The sequence below is a fragment of the Manis javanica genome, chromosome 16 (assembly GCF_040802235.1).
Source record: "Manis javanica isolate MJ-LG chromosome 16, MJ_LKY, whole genome shotgun sequence".
Taxonomy (NCBI): Eukaryota; Metazoa; Chordata; class Mammalia; order Pholidota; family Manidae; genus Manis; species Manis javanica.
In genome coordinates, this window is record NC_133171.1 from 69779527 (window position 1) to 69795149 (window position 15623).

The window sequence follows — 15623 nt, forward strand, 5'->3', positions numbered from 1 at the left end:
AACATTTCCTGTAATGGGCCAGAAGGTATTTCCTCCCTCCTCCCTCCCCTCCCCTCCCCTCCCTCCCTCCTTCCCTTCCTTCCTTCCTTCCCAGCCATTAAAAAATTTAAGACCACTCTCAGCTCAAGGGCCATACAAAATCAGGCCACAGGTCAGATTTGCTTTACAGGCCATGGCTTGCCAACTCCTGCTTTGTAATATTGTTCACTTCTTCATGGTTAAAGACAAGTCATCTCAAATTTGTGTTCAGGAGAAAAATACAAAAATATTTTGGAGATAACATGGATGTTGCACATATCACTTGCAATCATATTCCACTGGCCAAAGCTTGTCATCTGCCCGCACACAGCTGCAGGGGAGGATGGGAAATCTGGTAGCCATGTGGCCAAGAAAAAGAGAAGAATATATTTGGATGGGACAACATAAGTTTGACACACTGTTAAAGTAAGAACTTAAAAAAAATCAATATTTCCTGAATATTAGTAATCACCAATTAGAAAATACAATAGAAAATGCATCTTTTATAATAGCAAAATGTCTTTTTTGCTACCTAGAAAATTTGAACTAAAAATGTTCAGGATCTACCTAAAGAGGATTAAAAATATATATATACTGAAGAGAGTAAAATTTTATGAATCAAAGGAAAGCTGAAACTCGGATTTAATAATCTGAGCATCAATTTTATTATAAAGCGAAGCCAATAGTATGTACTTAGTAAGGGTTTATTAAGGTCAGAATTTGTCTGGCACTACTTCTCTACTGTTCTACAAACTCTTGGAGTAAAAGACTTCATCTAACTGAAGTGATGTTACAGCCAACGTTCCTAGTATGGGCATGTCACTTGCGATTGTAGCACATGCTGCCTGCGGTTACTGAGATGGTGTGGGGGACAAGGAGAACCGGTAAGTTGGCAGGACCTTGTCTTGCTATGCTACAGAATTTCACGCAGCAGTTTAAGAGACAGCTGTCAGTTTGGTGGAAAGCTGTTCTGAATTTTAGTTTATTTGTAGCTACATAACATTGGGAACAGTACTTAATTTCTCTGTGCCCCTATTTTCTTATCGGTAGTAATTGAGATAATGTTCATGATAACATATAATAATAAGCAAGGAGCTCATGATACATTAAATCATTTAACTCTTCACACAAACCTTATAGGAAGGTACCAGCATCATCCTCACCATTGTCATCTTCGTGGTTATTAATTGCATTTTGTAGATGAGAAAATAAAGAGGAAAAGATTTCCATAACTTGCCAAAAGTCACAAGTTATTTGATGTGGACATCAGGACCAGTATTCGGGACACCCTTCACGCTCACAAGTACTATTTACATAAGGGTATGCAGTCAAAAACCAACTGCTACAGCTGGATTAGAATAGATGGATAGGTATGTGGGTGCTCACATTACAGAGAGTGTAAATAAAAGCTGGACATTACAATCTAGGTGGTGAGTCTTGTACAACCTTTATTTAAACAAAGGGTTGTTTAAAGGCCCAATGCAACCTTGAGGTCAGGGGCTATGTCTTGTTTGCAAAGCACTTAGAACAGTGCTTGACATGTGGTAAACATGTAATAAAGGAGGCTGTAGTGTACTAGTTCACATTGTAACTGAAGGGTTACAATGTTACAGAGTGCCTAACTCTTTATCAGCCACTCAATAAATATTTATTGATTGACTGAATGCTTTGATAAAACCTCTGATCTTCAAATGTCTTTATATTCCTGGGTTTTCCTGGAATTATGATTTTAAGACAGTGAAAGATACTCCATAGGGAAAAGTCTGGTTGCCATAAATCAGTGTTTGTCTATTACACAATCTTTCCTACTTAAATTTGTTTTAGAACTGATGAGTTGGTAAGGGAATGGTAACAGCCTGAAATAGAGGAAGTGAAACCCTAATTCACTTTGAAATCAACAAACATTGGTTGAGTGTTTAGAAGCAGTAACGGATTATTTTCCAGAATTCTGGTTAGTGTGTTTTAGTATAGATAAGCATGGGAACCAGTTTTACACAATCCAGTGAAATTGCTTTACTTTGTTTTATTGAGGGAGACTAAATTATTTGCTGGGCAAAAATAAAACCACTGAAGACAACAGACATGTTTATAGATTGTGCTTCCCTACAGCATTTTGTTTGATAGTATACATGGTGCCTGGATTTCAGGGAATTTGGACTGATTTCCAGTAGTTTGCTCTACCATTTAAGGTGCTCTTATTTATAGTTATATATAGTTTACTAATCATTTGGAAAAAGGGTGTCCGTGAAAGAGAGAAGTCATCCTACTTTATCAGCTCTTGGAGAGATGAATGCTTTAAGATAAGAGAAATAATAGCGGGGGGAACAGGGGCTGGGAAAACAATCTTGCACTTTCCATTTTAGCTGCTAGTATCATCCCCGAATAGCTATCTGAGACCTCAATTTATTGAACCTAATGGAGATGAGAAATGGAATGGTGAGACTGATAATGATTATAATATGGAGTGCTGCCGAGGTCATGTGCATGGTTAATTCCCTTCCAAAGGGACAGAAGAAAGAAGGAGAGCGAGAAGGGTGGGTGCAGCCACCCAGACCCTCACTTTCATGCTAACTGGAAACTGTTTCTAATGAATGTCCCTGCCTCCATCAAGGGCATTTCTTCCATTTAACTAGCACGCGGGAAGCAGACATTGCTCAAGTACAAGGGTTCAGTTTGCAGTGAGTCACAAATCACATTTCATTTATCAGGCCCTACAGATGACAGGATATCATCGAATCCCCGGAGAGCCATATTCATTGAAAAGAAATCTTAAGTAATTACAACAATTAATTGGCTTGAAACAGTTTCTGGTGGATAAGGTTTACATAATTCATTTGCCAGACAAAACAAGCTTGATCAAGTCCAGGAACATGCTATTTCGGAGCATCCCTCTATCTGAGGCTGTGCGGTCTCCAAAAGGGGCTTATCAACAGGAGCTTTTTCTCCTCCATGTTTTTCTTTTTTTGGAAATGAAAGAGTAATTTACAAATTATAAAATGGGAAACTGAAAGCATCTGACACACCCTATTTTGGATCAGTAGCACTTTATGCACCATTGTTACTAAAGTGATGTGTGAAAATGAAAATGGGTTGCATTAATCAAGAACTCTCTGAGTTTGTGGTTTTGAGAAGGTATAGCTGGAAGGCAAGAGCTTCCAAAAATCTAAGCAATCATTTAGGCAAGACAAGGCCCATCTAAGAACTCCACTATCCTCAAAGTAACTTGCATGCAAAATTATTCTTGTCAAATTGATATCTGGTCAACATTTTCAGTGATTTGGTCATAAATTCTTTACTCTTAAGTTTTTAAAATGTGGGGCTTGTGGTTGAATTTGGAAAGAGTTATCCCTGGAGACCTAGCAAATAACTTCTTGTATGTGCTGTGAAATATGATTTCCCAACCACCTAGTAACATCTGGTAACATAATATAACCATATTAGCAGGCTTTTCCTCAGTCAGTCTGGAGAAATGATTTAGAGAAATGCACATAACGAGAAGCCACCCTCTAATACAGTTCTGATATACCTCGGGGTGGTAGGAGCAGGGATGATACTAACTCTTAGGAAAACAAGGAAAAACCATTTGCAGTAGAATTTCTGAGATTGTTCTAGTTTATCTCATGGCCCCAGAGAGTTACTGAGGCTCTCAGGACTTACAGGGGCCAAAGGTGGGGCAGGTACATGCAAGAGTGACAATTTCTGAGGTTTGGTTCTCCCAAGTCAAGCTGCAGACTGGGTGCCACAGTATGCTTTGGGAAACTTCTTGAGTGCAATAAATACAGGGTGCAGGACTGACACGCAGAATCAGAACCTCTGGGGGTGAGGCCTGGGCCTCTGCTGTTTTTACAGGCATCCCAAACATGATGACTATTGGTGAGATTCAGAATATTGAAAAACCTGTAGAATGAATTGATTTACTGGCATGTTTTGAAATTATTCTTCCTTCTGTGTAAGTCAGTGTTCTCCCCCAAAAACAGAACCAACAGGATATATATCTATATCTATACTGACATAGATGCATTTCTTTCTCATGAGGAACCAAGGCTGAGAAGTTTCATGATCCACCATCTGCAAACTGGAGACCCAGAGAAGCCAGTGGTATAATTATAATTCCGTCCAAATCGGAAAGCCTGAGAACTAGGGGAGCCACTGGTATAAATCCCAGGTCAAGATCAGGAGAAGATGAGATGAGTTGTCCCTATTCAAACAGTGATGCCAAACAAAAAAACCAGGGATAAATTTCCTCCGCTTTTTGTTCTGCTGAAGCCCTCAAGACACTGGGTGACGCTCACTTACACTGGGCAGGGCAATCTTTACTGAGTCCAGTGATTCAAATGGTCTCCTTTGGAAACATGCTTCCAGACACGCCCGGAAACAATATTTAATCTGGCCCCCGAAGCCAGTCAGGCTGACACATAAAACCACCCCTTCCCTTACTCACGCCACTTGTGGGGAGTCGCTCATTTCTGGGTCCTAGCATTTGGGAGAGAAGTTGCAATGTTATGTATTTCATCCACCCGCCAAGCCTTATAGAACACTGGATACCGCCTATAAACTGTTCCCAGAGCTGCAGCTGCAAAATGAATGATCTTTCCGAAAATGTGTATTTTCTTGGATTTCTTCACGGATGGATAGATTTTTATTTTGTTCCTGTATTTTTTAGGTCTGTAATTTTCATTTGCTTAAAAAAAAACACTTCTATTTCTTTGTTGAGATTTTCTCTTTTTTATTTGTTTTAACAGAATTTCTAACTGATTGCTGAAGTGTTTTTAGGATGGCTGATTTACAATCCCTTCCAGATCCTTCCAACATTGGGTTCATCTGCTGCTCATGTTGGTTGGTATCTTTTCTCGTTTAAGTTGTGAATTCTTCGTATGACAGGTAATTTCCCATGGTCTCCGGGGCACTTCGGCTTTCCGGTAAGGGCTTCTGAGCCTCACTGAAATCTTGCAGGTTGGCAGGCAGCCATCCTTCTGGTCAGTTGCTAAGTCCGGCCCTGACTTGGTAGGCTCTACTTCCAACGGCTGTTTCATTTCCTGAGCCGTTGTGGCATTTTTGGTTTGCTTGGTTCATCCTCTGCCAAGGGGGCTCTCATTGGTCCGTGCTGGTGCTGCCTGAGGGCTGAAGGGGTTTCCCAAGGTGGGTCTTCTCCCGGAGCAGCTCCAGCCTCCGTAAGGGAGGGGAGCCGTCCCTCTGTCGGCAGCTGGTACTTCTCAGCAGGGAGAGGCGTCTCCAGCCCCACCTGGAAGGTGAACACACCTTCTGGTGACTCAGCCTCCTTGCCATGGTGCTGATTTTCCTCTTGCTCTTGGAGGGGATGCCTGCTCATTGCAGGGGGAGGAATGGGCCTACCTGGCTTCTCTTTTTGTGTCTGAGAAACACTGGGCCTCAGATGCCTTCTTCTGCTGTGGGACATAGGACACCCTGACCTGATGCCCTCCAGACCCCGGGTCCCGAACCGGGTGGTTTCCATCTCACTACCCGTTGGAGCTCTCCTTTGCTTGCCTTTGTGCTATTTCCAGAATTTATAGTTGTACTCGGCCTGGAGGAGCAGGGAGAAATGGGTCTGTGTTATGAATAGGTTTTAAAAAATAATATCCCATGGAAATAACCATGAATAGAATTCTAAAAACAATTTCAAGCCAAAGTTTTTTAAGTCCCCAAAAAGTCATTTTCGATAATTTTCTGTGCTGCCATTTAAATGACATAATATGTGTCGATAAATTCATGCTTTGTTAATTACATTTCTATTTGAAATCATATAGCAGAAATACCACAGGGTTTGCAAACCTCTATAATCTGGAAAGAGGAAACAGAAAAAGAAATATAGTGCTCTATTTTCAATTTCAGATTTTATATAAGACAAAATTAATACTCTCATTTAGTAGCTTTTCCCCTGTGGTTATCTTTGAATGGATAATTGAGACAGGCAATTTCCATAGTTCAATGTCAAAAGTTATCCAGAAGGCCTAGGCCAGGGGTTCGACCAAAGCTGGCTGATTAACTGAATTGCCTAGAGAGCTCTAAAAAGTCCCAGACTCCAGTCCCACTCCCTGAACAGTTTAAGTCAGTGGGATGAAGCTCCTGAATATATATATTTTTCTAAGTTCTCAAGTAACTATAGGTAATTGGCCATATTTCATAACTATATCTAACTAAGAAATGGGTACATTACCAAAATGTGACAGAATCTAGAAAATTAGGCCCTTTACCCAGGGTAACACTTTATGCAGGAGAGTCAAAAGGAAAACTGAAATATTAACTTTGCAATGATATTGGCCAGCACATTTTAAAAGGGAAAAACCAGAACCTATTGAGGAGCATGACAGGGTTACTTTACATAAGGTGTAAGATACCTAGCATGTGAGAATGACTGAAATGGCATAATTGACTTGGTGAAGTAGAGCCTTGGAGACAGTGTGATAATTGCCTTCAAATATTTAAAGGACTGTTGTGAAGAGGAATCAGACTTATAGTGTTTTGGATTAGGAACCTGTCTCTTCAGTAGGCGACCCAGATGACTCTGAGGGAGACCATCCCTGAGCAGGAGCCATGGCAGCACTCCTGGCCATGGGAAGGACCCACCAGGCCTTTATGAAACGGTCTAGGTGCTTGAGGATGCAGAGCTGCGGGGACGAATTCAACAGGGAGACACCCAGGATGGAAAAGGAAGGAAGGGGCAGAGGGAGGGAGTGAGGGAAGGATGGAAGGACAGAGGCTGGAAGGAGGGGCAAGGCGGGGATGCTTTGGGTTTGGAGGGCCCACCTCTGATTAAATGCTTTGTATGACTTTCTGCTATAAAGCTCATCAATCTGAGAAACAAAGCAGAGAAAATGAAATTACATGAACTTGAAATCACAAAAGAGTGAAGCAGATAGAGTCAAGAGTCAAGGGGTAGAGGAAATTTTGGCTGTTGGTAAGAGCAGGTTAAAATGCAGGATCTTGGCAAAACAGGAGGCAGGTGGACTCAGGAGACCAACAGACCTGGAAAAGGAAGTCAGACCAGTGGGCTAGAGGTACCGACAAGGTGTGGGGAAGGATAGAAGTGGGGAGGAAGTAGAGCAGATTCTAGATCTGGACCATCACCACTCTTCGTGGTCTATGAGCTGAGCAGAAAGCAGCGTCCGCATTTGGAGCCAGCAGGGCAGCAGGTGCTTTACCTACAACAATGGTTCTCAAACAGGAGCCTGTGTCAGAACCACCCACAGGGCCTGTTGAAACCCAGGGTGCTGGTCCCCCTCCCCAGAGTCTGGTTGGGTTGGTCTGGGAGGGACCCAGGGTTTGTTTCTCTGTGAGCCCAAGGGTCAGGCTAATGTTCCGGTCCTGAGACCACACTTTGAGAGACACTGACCTAGAAAAAGCCAACCTGGATGAGCTGGGCTGCCATAAATTTAATACCTTTGGAGAGGTGAGGACATGAGAAACTCATCCACCGTGGAGGGTTCCAGAGGGTGGAGTAAACATGGCTGGACTGACTGGGAGCCTGCACTGTGATAAGCTGCACTGTGATAAGCTGCACCCAGGTAAGATTTGGGGCTCTCCTATATGGCTGGGGGTGAGCTGGAGGGTTTCCAGAGAGCTTTCAATGTCTACACGGGCATTTCACACTTACCCATCACTCAGTGACTTCTCTTCATGCACATCTAACTTTGTTGATGCCAGGAGCAGCTTATTTCACTGTGTCTGAAAGGGATTTTGGTTCATATCCATATCGAGTACAATTGGCGTCCTCACAAAGAACAGACAGTTTGGCAGCAGAGGGCTTTAGCCTCAAACCTGATGGTATGAGAACATTACAGACTTCCTTAAAGGCTTTCAGTGATTTCCCATAGCCCCTAGAGAAAATCCAGAGTTCATAATATTACGTCCGAGACCTTCCACAATGGCTTTGGAGCACCTTCTCCATGAGTCTTCTTCCTTGTTCTCTAGAATTTTGTCCCAAAAGATGTGTCTGATTTCCTTGCATGCTTTGTGCTTTCTCCAGCATCAACACATGATCTTGGGTTTTTTTTTGAAAGTTTTTCCTCTTGCTTTATTAGCTACCTTCTAAAATCTTAATTCTCTTAATATCCGCTTCAATATTTCTTCTGGAGAAACTTGCCTGATCATCAAACTGGAGCACCTTTCTCCTCCCTTCTCTCAGTTGTAATTCCTTGTTCACTATCTGTTTTCCATTTTCTACCAGCAACTCCAGAATGGCAGAGGGCTGACCCACTTGCCTAGGCTGCTCTGGGATGTACCTGGTTTTCTAACTCCAAATCCCTTGTCCCGGGAACGGCTCAGGATGGTTGTCCCCTAGCCCTGTTCACACCAAACTACCCGATCCAGCATTGTGACCAGCACTTATTATGTGCTCAAAATATTTGCATGAAACTGAATTTGAGTAAGAGCTTAATATGGGCACAAGGGGGGATCATCCTTCACTCTCAATAGCCTTATGACCTCAACAAACATTAGTTGAGAAAGGGGAAAAGATAGTTGAAAGTCACTGTTCAAAATGATTCTTAACTTTCACTTTGATAATCAGTAGGTGGATTTAAGACTATAGACATATGGTCAGATAAGGTGTGAGGCTGGCCTGCTGAATGTGGGAGGGTTCATCCATGCATTCATTCATGTGGCAAACCGTATCTCTTTTTTATATCTACCCTCAAATACTCCCACCTTTCTACCAGGTTCACCGGTAAATTATATTCACTTTTTTGAGTTTTCAGAAACTTTCTAATGAAATGCAAATATGTTGAAGGAGATGACTGATGACTTTAAGCTCTGTTAGCTACTAATATCCTATTTCTGTTTCGATATCCCTTTTTCCTCCACAATCCCCAGGGACACGAGTCCTCTCTCTCTCTCTCTCTCTCTCTCTCTCTCTCTCTCTCTCTCTCTCTCTCTCTCTCTCCCCCCCTCTCCCCCCACCCCTCTCTCTCAGTAAATGTATGATCCGTGCCCTTGAAGAAATGAAGTGGCTTACAAGAAACAAAATGTCCTGAGTCACGCTTGAGTAAACAAACTCTGTAACTCATCTCTGAAGTCTTTTGTAATTTTAAACAGACTCTGCAATGCTTTGAACGGTTGAGGAGTATTTACTAACACAGTGTGTTTAAGAGCCAGCATCAAGGATTTCAGTCTTCCAAACAGGAAAATTAGAAAGCATGTCTTGTTCCCACTGAGCCAGAGCAAGGACAAAGGCTACTAGGACATCTCATCTGGATTATTGAAAACACCCTAACAGGCTTCTGCAGGTCAGAAGAAGGGGGGCCACTGCAGCTTGGTGTGGGAACAGCTGGGTGGCGGCAGCTCGCAGACAGGTACGTGGTGATCTTGTCACTGCTTGGGAGGATGGGGATGAAAGTGAATAAAAAAGGAAATGGAAATCCTTCTCCTCAGACCCACAATTCCTGCTTTACTCTCAATGCATGTCTCTTTTAAACTTTGAGGGGAAAAATGGAGAAAAGAAGGTGGAAAGAGAGTCTGGAGAAGAAATGGGGGAAGATGCTCAAGAGTGAGTTTCACCTGCTTCGCACCAAATCCTTATAGAGTAGGAACAGATTTCCCATTATGTCTCTCATCTCCAAGGGCGATGATGAGGGAAGCTGGGGTGATCCTTGAAATGTTCTTGACCCTGACAGTCATCTCAAGATAGGTGTTTCTGCACCAGAAGAACCGGAGGTGGAGAGTGGAATCCATCAACCTAAATCCATCAGTACTTATTCTGGTTTACCTGTTGCTGTGGCACAAATGACCCTTAACTTTAGTTGCTTAAAACAGCAACCACTTTATTAACTCTCCTGATTTTGTGGGTCAGGAATTCTGGCAGGGTTCAGTTGGATGATTCTTCCATCCAGCAAGGCATCAACTGATTACTTGGTGATGTGTTTCAGTTGCCAGGTGGGCTGATCCAGAGGATCCCAGACAGTTTCATTCACAGGTCTGATGCATTGGTGGGTGTAGTGGGCTAAATAAAGGTCCCCCAAAGATCCAGGTCCTAATCCCTGGAACCTGTGAATATCACCTTATATGGCAAAAGTCACTTTGTGCAGATGTTATTAAATTAAGAATCTTGAGATAGAGAGATTCTGTAGGTGAGCCCCAAATGTAATCAGAAAGGTCCTTATTTGACAACAGAAAGAAGTCTATGTGGTGACTGAAGCTACAACTTGCATTGCTGGCTTTGAAGCTGGAGAAAGGGGGCCCTGAATCAAAGAACACATTGAACGTGGCTCTAGAATCTGGAGAAGGCGGGGAAACATTCTTTTCCAGAGCCACCAGAGGGAATGAGGACCTCCCGACACCTCGATTTTGGCCCTGTGAAAGTGATTTTGGATCTGACCTCCAGAATTGTAAGAAAATAAATGTGTGTTGCGTTCAGCTACCACGTTTGGTACAGCAGCTGTAGGATCTAACACAGCGGGTGTGGTTGGAAGCCTGGACAGAACCCAGATGTTGAAAAATGCCTGCTGCATGGGAGCTGGGCACCAGACTTCTAAGCCGGCAGTACAGGGCTCTCAGAAAGAATGTTGCAAGAGAGGATGGAAGCTTCCAGGCTCTTAAGCCTTGGGCAAAGCTATCATAGAGCCTGCACTATCACAGAGCCTGACCAGATTCAAGGGGAGGAGACATAGACCCACATCTCCATGGGAGGAGCATCAGAGACTGACGATCTTTTTACTTGAAGAAAGAATAATTTGAAGACTCATGTCCTGCTGATTGTGGATCAACAACATCACATTCTTATGCTTATTCAATCTGCAATCAAAATCCTAGTTATGTGATGGATAAAACCATTTATCAGTTTGATATAAAAAAGGCGATAGAAGTTCGTTTGTATTCCTTATGGGATCTGAATCACATTTGCTTGTCTTCCTAAAAGAGGTCAAGAAAGCAAGTGGGCTTTTCACATGACATTCATTCATTCATTTATAGTCTTTCTGCATAATTTGCTTGAGCAACTGTGACTAATAATGTAGAAGGCACTGTTGAAAAACTGACGAATCTTCATTGAAGAACTAGTTTCAATGAGAAGAGCTTGGATTTCTCTCTTCTCTGATCTGAGCATAATGACTTTGAAGAACCATACAGAATATACAGCAGCTTCTCAGAAAATATTACTGTCACCTCCACTTCCGACCCAGGTTGTCATATGGACAGATGTTCAGAGTACTCCAGGCATTTTGCCATATGTGATTTCTTTTGATTTTCTTACTGTCTTATCTCTCAGCTTATTATTTCCAATAATAGGAAACTGAGGCTGAGAAAACTTGCCTAGCTAAGTAAATGCTTAAGCCAAGACTCTGGGCTGGCATTCCCCTTTCTTGCAGCTGAGAGAAGGTTCCTGGGGATGAGCACATGATATAAGTGGACAGGGAGGTGGGTTCCCCACATATTTCTTCTGCTATTTTCTCACCACTGCAAAAGCATGCTGATCTCTTACAACTGGCCAACTTGATAGATGTTCATGTGTTTGAGCACATCTGGGGTAAAGACGGATCTGAGCTGGGGTCTTTGCATCAGCTCCATGAAAAGCACTCTGGCTGAGTCTTGAGGCTCTTTGGATGACCTGTCTGTATTTGCTGCTGCAGTGGGGAATAATTCAGACAGGGCAATAGGGACCTGGACTTAGGCCATTAATACAAACTGGTTGGACTCCCCGTGCAGGTAGAAGCTCCTTTGTCTTCCAGCTACTCCAAGGTATATTTGGGTACGTACAGCAGCCCATGAAAAGTGCTATAATTAGCACCTCTCTACACAATCTTGAGGCTTTTAAGAAATCATAAACAATAAGAGCAATAGTAAAGATGAAATTCCTCACACAACACATAGAGACCTCTGGGATAAAGGACTATTTGGCAGTCACAGACTTATGAGACTACTTTTCTCATATGGGAATGATGGCTGGACATCCAGGACTCTTAACCAAGTTCAAGCTCACTTTGTAGTGGGACGGGTTCCCAGGGTCCTGGCTGGCTTTTATAGTCACAATCCACTTCTACTTTTCATTAAGAACTAGGTATATGCCAAACACTGTTCTCAGCCCTTTATTTAGAGTCTTTTTTTTTTACTTAAAAGATGTATTTCCTCCAATGACCCTTCCAAGAAAAGGGTCACAAAATTCTCCTCCATCTAATGACCCACGTTACAGATGGCTGCTGAGCACTGAAGACAAAATGAGAGAAGTTTTGTACAAATCAGGTGGAGTCTGAGTTATCCTCATCATAGTTTAGCATCAGTTTTATTACTATAACTTAAGATTCAGAAACAACTTGGGTGTTAAAGTTCAAACTCCAATGTTACGGACTTCATAAAGCAATATGGCAAATAGACTACAGGGTAGTATTTTAGTCTTGCCCCCAAACCAAGAAAATGGAAGAGAAGATATATTTTGAAAGTTACTACATGCAGCAAACATTGTCCCCAGAGGGGGACTGGAAAAGGTCATGTATTCACTTAGATTGGGTTCAGTTGCATGTGACAGAAAACCCAAAATGGTGGTGTCTTATTCAAGAGAGTTGTTACTTTTTCTCTCTCCTTGAAGAAGTCAGGACACCATGGGAAGGCAGCTCCGTAATTGTCAGGCATCCAGCTTGTGCATTTGCATTGAACCACCATCCTTGGTCTGACGTCCCCTTGCTATAGGAGTGCTTCCTGAATCCAGCCAATGTGGCTGCATTTCGTCCACCAGGAGGGATAAGGAAGAAGGACAAAAGCACAAAGGATGTGAACCAGCTCTTTTAAGGGGCTTCCTAGAAGTTCACATATACCACCACTTCCGTGTGCAGCAAAAGAACTTCATCTGGGTGAGTCTCTACTCTGGGTGAACATGTGCCCAGATGAAACTCAGCGTCTCCATCACTAAGGAAGACAGGGAAAACCAGTGGGTAGAATACTGGCAGTGGTGGCACATGCCACATCTCTAAGGGATAAAAACATGAGGATCACAAAACGAGAATGTCCTGATTTCCAGTTGGATTTCAGTGTCTGATACAAACACATTCACTTCCTTGTGTCATGTCCTCCCGTTCCAAAATCACATTAAAGTCAATTTCAATACCTGTATCACGAAACTGCTTTTCCCAAAGGTCTTTCTCTGGAAACATTAAGATGGATCTTATGTTCATTCACGTCTTTTATTCAGGCAAAGATGGTAAATATCTTATTGATAGTACCTCAGTCCTATGAAGTACATAATATCCTCATGGTTCAGAAAGGTTAGGTAGCTTGTTGAGGCCCAGAGACAGGTTTGAAATCCTATCTGGCCTCAAAACCCATGGTCTCACTGTTTCAAAATGTTTCAGGCTTCCTCAAAACATACCAAACTTTTGGGATTTAGGAAATAAAATAACCTTGATGCATGGACCTTTTTCCATGTCTCCTGTACAAGAACACTTCAGTGGTAGACAGAAGTAATTGAAAACTGAGGAAGATGGTGTTTTTGCAGTATAAAGAAAAATTGCAGTGACGTGCTGGCCCAGGCTGTCCTGGTCAGAGACTTCCATGTGACATAATGAAAGCAGTAACTAAGTCTCCCGGGTCCTTCCAGCAGCACTGTGTTCCTTTCACAACAGTCACATGCCAGGTCCCAGCTAAATTTGTGATATGGCCTGGTGGGCAGCCAGTGTGAACTATCCAAACAGAATTTCTGTGCAGCCAAACACTACAGCAGATTTCCAAATGCAGAAGAAATGTGAGAAGTAAGCTTGGACCATTTATATCTGTTGTAAACTGAAGGGGAAACAGTCTCCCAGTAGCAACAGTTTGATTTGGCATTAGAAGAATGGGGTTTTTAAAGATGATACTTGAAGAAATAGGGCAAAGGTGGTTAAGGCCAGTGTTGGAATCCAAAAGTCTCCTAGAAACAAGTGTCATCTTTTATCAGCATCCTAATTTAATCAGATATCCAAGTGGATAAGCCTTAAATTCAGGGGATGCCTAACAGCATTTTGCTTCCAGATTTCATCTCAAGAGCAGAGTTGAGTACTGTCATGACAGCTAGGTCTTCTGGAGCTATCTCTAGACACCCAAATAACTCTCTGGCACACAGCCATTTCTGTTGGTGGAGATGGAGGCTTCACAACAGGTTCTAGGTTTGAGCTGAAAATGATGGTGTGGTTTAAAAGATTGAGGTCTTGAACTTCATGGTTTTAGTAGAAGTGCAAAGTCAATGCTACTTTCTACCACAGAAGAGAAGAAAGTCACTTGCATCCAGGTATATTGTGGGAAAATGCATAAAGCCATCAGTGTCCCACTGAAGTCTGAACACTGGGTGAAATTAACTTCTGACTCCTGTAAGGTAGAGAAAGATAGAGAAATCATCTCTTCTCACATCAGTGATTTATTCTCATTAATACTTTGGGACTTGCTGTCAGGTATAATCATAGGACATACAAAATACATCTCCTGCATATTATGGAGTTTAACATTAAAATAGATTTGAATACCAGTTTCTGAATCACCAGTCAAGAATCATTAAGCATTTATTGCTGCTTATTTCCTGTTTCTTGAGCTATGATATTGGGTCACTTTCCACTGAGGAAGGATGCTGAGTATTTAAGGGGCCTCCTTTTTCCTTCAGCTTTATTGAGGTATGATTTGATTGACAAATAAAAATTGCATACATATAAAGGGTACAATGTGAGGATTTGGTATACATATACATTGTGAAATTATGGCCACAATCAGCTAATGAACATACCCATCACCTGGCATAGTGAAGTTTTTTTTCTTTTTGTGGTGAAAATGCTTGAAATCTATTCTTTTAGCAATTTCACCTATATTTTTTTCTGTAATAATTGTATAAGTTGGGGTTCCTCAGGGAAAAAGAACCACTAGGGTACACACACATATACACAGGATACATATACTCATATACAGATATATATATATGTATATAAGGAGATGTGTTATGAGAAATTGGCTCATGCACTCATGGAGATGTCTCACAATATGCCATCTGCAAGCTGGAGAACTGGAAACTGGTGGTATACTTTGGCCCATGTCCGAGGGCCTGAGAACCAGTGGGCATCTGGAATAAGTCCCAGAATGGGAAGGCCAAGAACCAGAAGCCCTGGTGGCCAGGGGCAGGAGAAAATAGATATCCCAGCTCAAGAAGGGAGTGAATTCACCTTTCCTCCACCCTTCTGTTCCATTTAGGCCCCCAGAGGATTGGGTGATGTCCACCCACATTGGGGAGAGTGATCTCTTCACTCAGTCTACAGAATCAAATGCTCATTGCTTCCACAAACACCTTCACAGACACATTCAGAAATAACGTTTTGCCCATTACCTGGACATGCCTTAGGTCAGTCAAGTACACACATAAAATTATAGTCACCACGCTGTAGGTTTCCAGAACTTATTCCTCTTATAACTGAACATTTGTAGCCTTTGACCAACATCTCTCCCTTTCTCCCATCCCAGCCCCTGGTGATCACCATTCTACTCTGTTTCTTTGAATTCAATGTTTTAAGATTTCGCATGTAAGTGAGACTGTACAGTATTTGTCTTTCTGTGTTTGGCTGATTTCACTTAGCATGATGTCCTCCAGGTTCATCCATGTTGTCACAAATGGCAGGATTTCCTTTTTTAAGGCTGAGTAGTATTCTATATAT